Source organism: Pelmatolapia mariae, linkage group LG7 (assembly GCF_036321145.2).
Source record: "Pelmatolapia mariae isolate MD_Pm_ZW linkage group LG7, Pm_UMD_F_2, whole genome shotgun sequence".
Lineage (NCBI taxonomy): Eukaryota > Metazoa > Chordata > Actinopteri > Cichliformes > Cichlidae > Pelmatolapia > Pelmatolapia mariae.
Window position 1 is genome coordinate 27,822,883 of NC_086233.1, and position 12,013 is coordinate 27,834,895.

A 12,013-nucleotide genomic window follows, 5' to 3' on the forward strand; every position below is an offset into this window, starting at 1 on the left:
ACATTATCTGTCTAACATGGTGGAGGCGGCATTATGCATGGGCACGCATGGACATGTATACCTGTCAGTGGAATCGGGCCTCAAGTATTTTGTAATAATGTGACTGCTGATGAAAGTACCAGGATGAATGTGCAAAAGGCAATATTCTTTCTCAAGCTCAATTTTATACAGCGCCAAATCACAACAACAGTCACCTCAAAGCGCTTTATATAGTAAGGTAGACCCTAAAATAATACAATAGAGAAAACCTCGACAGTCATATGACCCCATATGAGCAAGTGCTTTGGCGACAATGGGAAGGAAAAACTCCCTTTTCACAGGAATAAACCTCCAGCAGAACCAGGCTCAGGAAGGGCCGGCCATCTGCCGCGACCGGTTGGGGTAAGTCCGAGTATTGAAAAATAATCTAACATTTAAAGAGGTGCCACAAAAATTGTGTCATTGTCTAAAAAATTATGACTCAAACTTTTAAAATGTTTCAATTTCTGAATATTCTTTCTTGTCTCCTATTACGTTCTCAGCGTTTACATTTTGGTAGTATTGTATTTACAGAGATAATTCAGTTTGTAGTCAATAGTAATTATTTTTAGGATTAGTTTTTAGAATTACTCAAGGCAATGTGTCAAACTACGCATTAAGATATGCCTGAGATATCTCAATATAAGAAAAAGAAGTGAAGTCTGTCAGTATGACTCTTTGGGTTTAAACTGTAAGAAATAAATTTGCGAAACTGCAGAGAAAGTTCTGTCAAAACAGAAAGTTTTGGGGTAATTCAGAGAACCACTGTGAGCCTACTGTCAAAAACATTAGCTTCTATAGAAGGTAGTGAAAAAAAACAAAACCAAGTTTATTCTATTTGCTTTATTAATTTGGTGTGGCATGGATGGTCATGGGGGAAGGTAGGTGCAAAATGTGGAAAATATAGTTAAAAATCCATCCAGTGGGCTGGATTGGAGCCATTGCTGGGCCAATTCTGCCCCCTGGCATTATGTTTGACACCCCTGCTCTAGTTGATCTTGCTATCCGATTTTGTGTGGATGTTTATTGCCAAGTATTCTGTGTCCAGAGCTTTTACTGAATACAGGTAGCTTCACAACAGTGTCATTATAAATAGAAGTCCAGAAATCTGTAGAAATGCATCACTAAAATCTATCTGTAGTCTGACTTTGTGGCACCACACAGGGCACTATGTCATGTCTCACATTGTCACATCACATTTGGAGAAACTCTTCTGTCAGTAAATTGAAGCGAATTATGGAATAGCTTACCATTTGCTATATGAAAATGCTATAGATGTTCTACTTTTAAGGCACTGCAACCACTTGTTATGTTGCCCTTTTTTTCATTATGCTTGTTCTATATTTCCAAACATCGTGTATTTGTTGTCCTTGTGTTGTCTCCAGAGGCTGGAAAGTCATGATGTAGCATGAGGTGATTTTGTAGTCTCTTTTTATGTTTCCTCTGCTATATCAATAGCAGTATATCTTATGCAAAATTTAAGCTCTCTCTTTATGTTCTGTGGGCGTGAAACCTTGTTTCATGCTTCCTTCCTCCTTTGTGTGATGGACTCCACTTTCATTGTCAAACACCCAGCCTGTCACTTATCACTGTATACTATCTAATAAAAACAGAAATGCTGCAGAATACAATAATCATAAAATAAAATGAGGGTAGCTAGGGAAAAGGTCAAGACGACAGTGTTTTAGATTGGGTTGTCATCAGGTTTGGCACTTTGCTGTATTGATGTGGCCTCTATTTGTCACAACATAAGGGAGGCCGAGAGCTGAATTATTGAAGTCTTGTTTGTCATCAAGGTGAAATTAGAGCCAAACACTGCACAGTTGCACACCTTCATCCTGCTGCACATGGATCCATCCTTTGCTGCATTTGTGAGGACCCTTACCAGATATCACTTTTTTAAGGACCCTTTTTTGTAATTGTAAAGAATCTGAATAATTTATGTAACATTTGTTTTGGGATTTTCTATGAAAGCCATTTTTGTCCACCAGTTACATTAATGATCCTTCTACAGGATGGATAAGAAACAATAGCTGATAATTCATGAATGGAGAGCAAAATTAACAAATGGATAGAAAAGTGAAGTGACTTTTACGCCTGAATTTGAATAAATCAGTATGCACCACCTAAAAGGTGGCATTCGTTGAAAAAAAATTCGGTACATTTTAATTCTAATGTGTTTTATTTTGTTTTTGTCATTGTTAAAATGATGTCACTATATGTCCACAAAAAAGCAGTAGCTTCACGCCAAACCTAAGCAAACATAACCTAAGTGTCCAGACAAATTTTTATTCTTTCATCGCCTTTTAATTACCGCTTTATTTTTAGAGTATTGACCTGTTTTTCTATTTCCACAGTATGTGCTCAGAGATGTTTGGCCTCCAGGATACCTTTAAGCAGCAAAAGCTGTCTGTCCAGATCTACGTCGGTACATATGAAACAATTTACTTTGAAGAGCCAAGACAGACTTGGACAGATGCTACATCAATATAAAAATGTCACAGTTAAATCATCAGTGAAGACCGCTGCAGCATAAGTTCACCAGCATTTATGATTCAAGTCAGTAGACTCTGAGCTTAATAAACCCTTAGAAGCAACTACTCTGGGAGTCATGACGCCATGACCTTAGTAAATTATAGTCAAGTCTTTGTTTTGTCTCAGCTGTGACAAACTGTCATGTGAAAGTTTGTGCATTCTTCCATCCATCCATCTGTTTTCTTCATTACTTCTGCGATTCAGGGCAAAGTCGATTCACATAATACTAAAGTCTGTCACTGTGTGTTATAGACTGTAGGGGGCGCCAAAGACAGTTTCATTAGAATTGGAATTTCACATGAAAAGAAAACCACCTCTAAGGGACCCACAACTCTAATGCAAAACATACAGCCAAACATTTACTTTAATACATATCTGTTGTCATGGTTATCTTTGTGTACTCCTCAAAAATTAAAGCTGTATTTGTTTACCTAATTTAAATCTGCTGTCTTGAAGGACTATGAAACGAGGCACACTTTTATTAGACCAGAATAAAAAGTTAATGAGCACACAAGATGTGTTAGTGGTTGCAGTGACATTTAAACGGAATGAAATTAAATTGATTTCTCTGTGTTACTGTTGCACCAACTCCACAGATACAGGGCTGGGAAAAATGATACATTTGAGGCAAATTTAATTTGAATGTAATTAAATGTAACAGGAATGTAAAAAGTGTTGTTTAGTGGCCTTATCAGTAAAATGGCAAGAGTCAATAAACAGACATGATAGGACAGATGTAATGATCATGCTTACCTACCCAACACCTGGTGTTGGTCCAGTTTCTGTGTCATTCCCTTTGTGGTTTGGGAGACAAGTCAAGAGGCCTGTGTGTGTGTGTGTGTGTGTGTGTGTGTGTGTGTGTGTGTGTGTGTGTGTGTGTGTGTGTGTGTGTGTGTGTGTGTGTGTGTGTGTGTGTATGTGTGTGCAACTCTTTAATGATTCCAGCCAGCTGAAGGTGACTCATCTGCAGCAGGTGCAGCTTCCATAGTAACACCCTGGTGAGGCTGAATGACAAGATGTAGACACTCACTCCTGTGTGTAAGCTGCAATTTATTTGATATAGTAAAACTCTGATCTTTTACTCTTTTTATATTTTGCTGTATATTTATGGTAGTAGTAGTGCCTATTAGTTTATTACCAAAGATGAAGTTAATTGGTATCAAAAACAGCTTCCGTCCATGCATACTTCAACAGATCCAGCTCACTCATTCTGTTGCAAAGGAGCAGCTACTCTAGGGGACTCTAAGCTCCCTCTGGATGTTTGAGCTCTCCACTCTATCTCTAAGGCTGAGTCCAACCACCCTATAGAGGAAACTCTGTAGGGAAAGGTCAGGAGGGATGCAGAGGAAATTCACTCCCAGGAACCCCCTGCAGGATGACCTTGGAGACATGGTTACAGTGGTTACTGCTGTTCCATCACCAAGACAAAATCCTCCTGAATCTCAGTTTTAAAGTCAGTCAGAGCCTTCTTTCCAGCAGCCTGCAATACATTTTCCCGGAAAATGTATTTTCCCAGAAATGAGCAGAGCATTTTGATAACTACGATTACTGGAGCGTGCCACCAGGTCACCTTTTGTGTGTGGGGGGGGTTTTTTGCATTGATTCAACAAACAGCTTATTAACTATTTCAGCAACCTTTGTCAGGGTAATTATTCAGACTTCCCTTAAGTTTTCAGACTCTATGGCCTCTGCCAGAGATGTGTTGACTCGTTAAAAGGCTTCTTCCACCACCTTGCAACATTCCCATTGAGCAGCCTCTGTTCCTCTTTCCAGCTCTACCTTGAATCAAGCCCTGATTTCCCTTCTTGAGTTGTCTAACAGTTTGCCAGAAGCTCTGCCAGAAGCTCCTTGAAGCCAGTCAAGTCCTGACCTTGCTAAATTCCTCATGAAGCCTCTGCAGTTTGTCCTCACTACCTGTTTGGGTTTACCAGGTCTGCAGTTTTGCTTGCTATGAGTGAGCTGGATCCAACTCACCCCTAGGTGCTGATCAGTTGATAGCTCTGCACCTTAAGTTGTCGATAGATAGATAGATAGATAGATAGATAGATAGATAGATAGATAGATAGATAGATAGATAGATAGATAGATAGATAGATAGATAGATAGATAGATAGATAGATAGATAGATAGATAGATAGATAAACATGGCTTTAGATCAAGCAGGCTCCCAGTCAGACCGCTCACCCTTGATAACCCCTCTCCAGGATTCTCCATCTTCTAACCTCTTATAGGATCACATCTAAAGACTCCAAGGGGGTGGAAGAGCATAGGCAAAGTCAACAGTGAGCATTTTGCCCTCTGCAACTTAACCCTGGAGAACCCATGGGGTCAAATTTGACCCCATGGTTTCCCTAGAAAACCAATGGGGTCGGATCTGACCCCATGGGTTCTCCAGGGTTAAAGTCACTTAGAGACAACCCTCTATATCTAGAGAAAAGGCTCCAAAATGGCAGCGTTTGTGAGTGTCCCCACTTCTCACCACAGCCCATAAATATATCTTGCATTAGCTCTGCTTCCTTCCCGACCACAAAGGTCAGATCAGAGAACCAGTCGGCAGTGCACAAGGTTACAAAGGAGGTCTCTGTCTTTGTCTGTCACTGAGCTCTCAATCATAATGTGCCTTGCTAGTATTATTTCCACCTTGTTAGTCTGACTCTGGGTTGAAATTCATCAACAAAGCAAAACATGGCTTTAGGAACACCTACTGTAGAAGCAACTAACTCAAAGGTGGCTCTAGATACTATGGCAGGTACTGAGGCACAGCTGTGCAAGATACAGTCATGAGACCTGGTTGTGTTGAGATCAAAATAAAGGTTGAATTTAAAGATTGGTGTGGTCTGGCACAGAGTAAAAGAGAAAAAAGCACAAGGGCAAGACAGCCATTCACACATCCATTTTATGCGCCTGCACTATATTCACACATGCAGCTACCTGCATGAATCTATTGTATAAACATTAAATGTAACATTTTATTAAATGTAATATATAGTGTTAAGCAGTTATATATAGCAGCCATAATCCTCAGTAAATCTAAAGAAATGCTTGTTTATAGTATGTAGCATGTATAGTATATGTGTTCTTCTAAAATGGTTTTACATGCTAGAATAAGCCCGTCAATAAGCTACAATGTTCAATGGAACATTTGCAACAGCAGCAGTGGGAGCAGCTGCAGGTTACAGACGTATATTTACTAACTATACTGAGGAGCAGAGTTAGTGTTCCTGGGCCATCTTTGGCCCACCACCAAGTTAACCCTAGCAGTTGGGATTAAGTAGGATGGATGTTTCCTGAGCTTGTTGGTATCTCAGACTGCAGACACTCAGCTCTGAAGCTCTTGTGCCAGAACACTCTTCAGAGGCTGAATGGTTCATAACTCCAGGACAACAAACAGTAGTAACCACATAAATGTTCCTGCACTATTACTCCATCAGCCTAACTGTATTTATAATATGAAATGCTTTGGCACATTTTACAGTAAATTGACACCATACTTTTTCCATCATGTAGTATCAGCAATAAACCACTAGAGGACTGCAAAACACAGATATGAAATATGAAAATATGCTCATAAATGAGAGCACACTTGTACAGAGTTCAGGTAAGGGAAGAGCTACATTGAATGCACAGTTGTTTGTTAGTGTTAAGTATGAAATGCTTTAATATGCATTTAGTATGAATGGAGTGACATTAATGAAAAAGGTTAAGAACACTACTTAATGTCATTATGTCAGCGTTATGGAACCGAGGTCATAAGGCACTGTATTTTCTTAATTTATGACCGTTTATAGTTATATGCCGATTATAATACTGTTTTTTTTAATAATCAACAGCAGTGGTCAGGGTCAAAGCAAGTTTAAAGCAATCCATAGTAGTAGCTATTTTGATAAGATGATAATTTTCGGACAAACTATACTGTCTAACACGAAGGGATCTTGATAATTACCGAGATTCAATCTGAGATTGGTGTCCCAGGGGAAAAGTTTAAGTACAGATGGTTCACTGGCTGAATAATCTGTATCAAATTCTTGGCATCACGTCACTCAGACATGCTGTTTGCTTTCGTTGTAGCTTAAATCCCCCGCTGCTTCAGATGGAGCAAAGGCGTTACATGGTTGTTACACAAACAAGGAGAGAGACCTTGCAGAGCTGTTACACAAACAACACAGAAAAGGAGCCAAAACTGAATTCTCATGTGTACTGATTCTCTGCAAGGGATCTGAGGACAAGGTGATCAGCACCACGGACAGCAGTCCAGGGGGGGAAGTATGCAGGAAACACTGAAAGCTGCATGAAAACACTTGGAAATCCCAGTGAGGTCTAGTGCATGAGTGAAAATGTAGCATTTCATAATTGCATAATAAGTGTAATGGGTTTTTTTTTTTTTTTTTACAGAAAATTCTACTGGACAAACATTTCAACAACATTTGCTTGGCTAGTTTGTTGGTTGGTTTATCTTTTTGGACAGTTGGGCTTTTTTATGGACAGTATAGGAGAAATAAAAGGTTGCATGTATGATGTTGTCGGGTCGGTCCCTTTAATGTTAACATAAAAAAATAAAACCCCAGCCATATAGCTTTTGTAAAACCTAATTGATATTCCTAAAATAAATGGAGCTACTTTCTTCAGAAGTAGCTCCTGGCTGTGAGAGAGATATGATGACATGCCTTTCAGCTTTGTTAAGATGGACTAAGTTTTACTCCATCGTTCTCCTCGTCACTGTGTATAATTATGACACTTCTGATGCGATGAATGCCTATTTTTAGAGCAAGAAGCGATCCTGACAACAATGTCTAAAGGAACTCAGACAGAATCACAGAGAGTGCTTTCAAACTCATCATCATTCAGCTCTCCGAGGAATAAAGCAAATCAGCTCTCATGCACACCCACATTTACACATTTTCAGGAGGAGGGGAAAAGGAAGGGAATAACAAAGACACAGATACACTGCGAGACTTCTTTTGAAAAAACTATGCCAATAGCACTGGTTCCAGCATATTCAGGTCTGACTACAAACCTTCACATTTTCACCCACAATGTCTATTTCTATTATATTACATCTTATTTTAAAATATGTGTATTTAAAAAATCCAGGTGAAGTTATTTATTTTCATCCCTGAGGGCTCACTTAACACTCACTTAAATTTTTTTTAAAAATATATATATATCGAATTAAAAGGAATCCTGCTGGTTGCAGATGGGCATAATTAATAAAAAAAAATGAAATTACTAGACAAAAGAGTGAGAAAGGATTCACTAAGGTTTTAAAATTAAAATATTTCATGGTAGTTTCATTCTTTCTCTCTGTGGGTGTCTCTATCTTATTTATACACTCTCTCTCTCTCTCACGTACACACACACACACACACACACACACACACACACAGAGAGAGAGAGAGAGAGAGAGAGAGAGTAATCATAATCCTTTTAGTATCCACACAACTGGCACTGAGAACTGCCCAGTCAACACAACTGTCCTTTTAAACCTAACTGAAGAAGTATCAATCAAAGAGAATGAAAAACAGAGGTATAGCGAACATGTGCCAGAAATGGAGAGACTGAAAAACAAAGCGATTAGTATTGAGAAGGAAAGTGAAGAACAAAAACAGGAAGACAGCAGATGGTGTCAGGAATCATTCTGTGTGTAACGGCTGCCAAAACAAAGCACAGCTTGATATTCCTTAAACTATCTGACTCGACTCTTCTCTGCTTACACCGATCAGCCACAATATTAAAACCAGCACATCTAAGATGGCTCTTCCGCATCTATCTCCTATCTATCTGTTAATGCTCAGGAAAGAAAATTAAAAGAAAGTTTGAGCATCTACAATACCACAGCAGCTATCTCCCACAGGACATTGTTTGACACGATCGAAATCTTCAGAACAGCTCCTATAATACACCTCACGGTGAGAGTGTTTTGCCAACTCCTGCTTGTAAGGTCAAGACTGAGCTTTTGGTCTCAAATTCAAGCTGTGTGTATAAAATGTAACTGTGAAATTTTTCACTCTTTCTGCTATCGCTTTACAACCGACAGTAATAAGCGGCTGTTAATCCGCTTGCTAAAACCTTTAAAGTTTTATCCTTTATCTTGCACTTTTAGCTTTTCATTTCTATTTATTTTGCAGTCGCATGCATAATAATCATTTCAACAGTTCAACTTGACAGAGGAACCACTGCAGAGGATAAGGAATGTGTTCTCTCTCTGTTTTGAAATTCATGAAATGTGTCAGGAGCTAACAATCTACATTTGCATAACTCTCCATTTATGTTTTTCTATCTGCATATTAGATGAGCACAGAACCATCATGACTCCATATCTGTGTGAATTGTGCCTGTTTGAAGTCTTTGAATCTGAAGAGATGTAAACCAAGAGCATCTGCTGTTCTGCAAACCTGTTTATGTAAAAACCTACGTATAGAAAAGAGCGTATGGAGATTGATAATCCTTTCCCCCGTTACATGTTCTAAACATGCATAGATTCATCAGTCAGTATGTAGATAGCATGTTTCCTCCACCATGACCTAGTTTCTGCAATCTGGCCCTTTTTTTCCCCAATCTAATCTAAAGCCAGTAAACCATGTTGTTATTTTCTCAAAGCTCTTGACTTTATTGTACTTTTTTTCTATGTAATTATCTGCTTTTTCTTTTTTCATTTTACCTTTCCTTTTGCCACTTCCTTTGGTAAGTCATCTGCTTCCTGAACTCATGCCAGGATGCTCCCCCTGCTCTTTGAACTCTCAGTGTCATGGTTTATGAACACACACACACACACAACACGCAGAAAATTGCACTGCTCAACCTTGAGTGTCCTTTTTCCACAGGCAACTGCAAGGATGCGACACAGAAAGAGTGCCCGAGGGAGATGGGGGAGGTGCAAATCATCAATTATTTATGGCTGAAATCTAATAAGAGGCCGGGGTTTGGACGGGCAGTGCGTATATTGACAGACAGACAGAAGTCCTATTTGATGCAACTTCACAATACCACTATCCCCTGAAAAACAAAGAAAAACAAAAGAAGAAAACACTAAAGAAACGATTGTGAGTTTCTCTATTTCTCTTCCATGCTGTTAAACCGCATTTGCATTAAATAGTGAAACTGAGCTTTAAGAAACTTCGATTTAATCTCGCATTCTCTCCTAATTGATTAAGATCAAAATTTTTAATTCCTTCATATCTACTGTGTTCTATATATATCCTTTTATGATATCCTTTCCCACAGTTCAATTTGAAAAAAATATGCTTTGAGTCACTCAAACTGTGTTCAGTTGGTTAGTTCAGATTTCACCACAAGCAGATGTAAGACTTGAAAGCTGTACACACACATTCATAAACATACACCTGTGACCTGTGTGCACGACACAGGGGGAAAGGCTCCCTGAGACCTACTGTTTATTTGTTAAGAATTCCACTGTCTGCATTTGCATACTTATTTGATTTGTGGGTTGAGTTGTGCAGCTCCTCATTAAGAATATTTTCATGTCTGCTCATGTGTAAACGTGCTGACAGCTCAAGTGGAGTTCATACAAAGCAAACTAAATGGATCCTCTTTTTCTGAAGCACCAATAAATATTCTTGTAATTGGCTCTCCAAAGAGTATTTTCTTTTTGTTCTGCTGTCCTGTCTCTGTTATTGTATCAGGTTTTAGCTTAATGGTACCGAATTATACGAATATCTACTTGTGGCTTTTTCGGTTGCTTTCCTCGCTCAATTCTCTAATGACTATTTAAGTTGTCAAAGTAACATGAAATCCTTCACAATATTTTTCCTTTTACTTGTGCACACCAGAAAGACCATTTCTTAGCCTTCGTTAGCATTGTTAGGCAAATGTTTTAGCACATTCAGGCATACAACTGAAAAGAACTGTGTACAATTTCAAATGCCTTTGTGATGAAAATAGATCGTGTTTCTACCAAATGTGCTTGTATTCTTTTACTGTGTTAGTCACCACATGCAGGAAAAAAACATTTAATTGCCGAGCACAGAGGTGTAAATCAGTAATATGAGTACAGGAAAGCACATTTATAGTTTTTCTCAACTGTTTTGGCAGATTTCTCACAACATTTTTTGAGGTTCTCAGTGCTGAAGCTACAGCTTCAAAAATAGCTCCTACATGCAGAAAAACCCTACTTGTTGCAGTTTTTTTCTCAGTTACTTTGGCTCAATTCTCAAATGACAGCTGAGGTTTTCAAAAGAGCATTCAAAATATTGTGAGGGTTTCTTTGTGTGTATATGATTTGGAAATGTTCATTATCTGCATTTAGAAGAATTATCAATCGTATATGACTTTTTAAATACAGATGTAGTGGGTTATTTATGGCCTATTGCAGGTCATCTATCTGAATATCTTGAAAGCTGAGAATTAAAAAAGAAAAGATCCAAGAAATGTGCCAAACTGAGGAAAAAACTGTGTCACTAAACGGGCAAGAGACCAAAGATGGGCCAGAAATGTATCATAGTGTAATTTTTGGTGCTTTTTTTTGTTATTTCAAGTTACATTGAAAAAACAAAAAATTACATTCCACCTGCCCCAAGTGGAGGAGTTCAAGTATCTCGGGGTCTTGTTCACGAGTGATGGGAGAAGGGAGCCGGAGATCGACAGACGGATTGGTGCACTGCGGCCGCAGTGATGCGGACGCTGCACCGGTCCGTCGTGGTGAAGAGGGAGCTGAGTGTAAAAGCGAAGCTCTCAATTTACCGGTCGATCTACGTCCCTACCCTCACCTATGGCCACGAGCTGTGGGTAGTGACCGAAAGAACGAGATCACGGATACAAGCGGCGGAAATGAGCTTCCTCCGAAGGGTGGCTGGCCTCTCCCTTAGAGATAGGGTGAGAAGTTCAGCCATCTAGGAGGGGCTCAGAGTAGAGCCGCTGCTCCTCCACATCGAAAGGAGCCAGCTGAGGTGGTTCGGGCATCTGACAAGGATGCCTCCTGGGTGCCTCCTGGGTGAGGTGTTCCGGGCATGTCCCACCGGGAGGAGGCCCCGGGGCAGACCCAGGACACGCTGGAGAGATTATATCTCTCGGCTGGCCTGGGAACGCCTTGGTGTTCCCCCGGATAAGCTGGAGGAGGTGGCTGGGGAGAGGGAGGTCTGGGCTTCTCTGCTTAGGCTGCTGCCCCCACGACCCGGCCGCGGATAAAGCGGAAGGAGATGGATGGATGGATGGATGGATGGATGGAAGTTACATTGGCACAGTAGGCATCCAAAATTCTTTGGAAGTAAAAGCATAACATTTCGTGCTGATTACTTCCATAAAAGAAGGTAAGTTACACCTTCAGGCTTTTTGTGACTTCTCATGAGCGGAGGGTGATTCGCCAACAAATGGTGGAATCTCACCATCAGTCATCTTAGTATTAATACAATCAATGCAAAGAACATCAAAGAAAGTTCAAACACTCAAACCCCTGGAATGTTTTCCATTAACACCTGATTCAAAAACAACTTCTCTATTGGTCTGA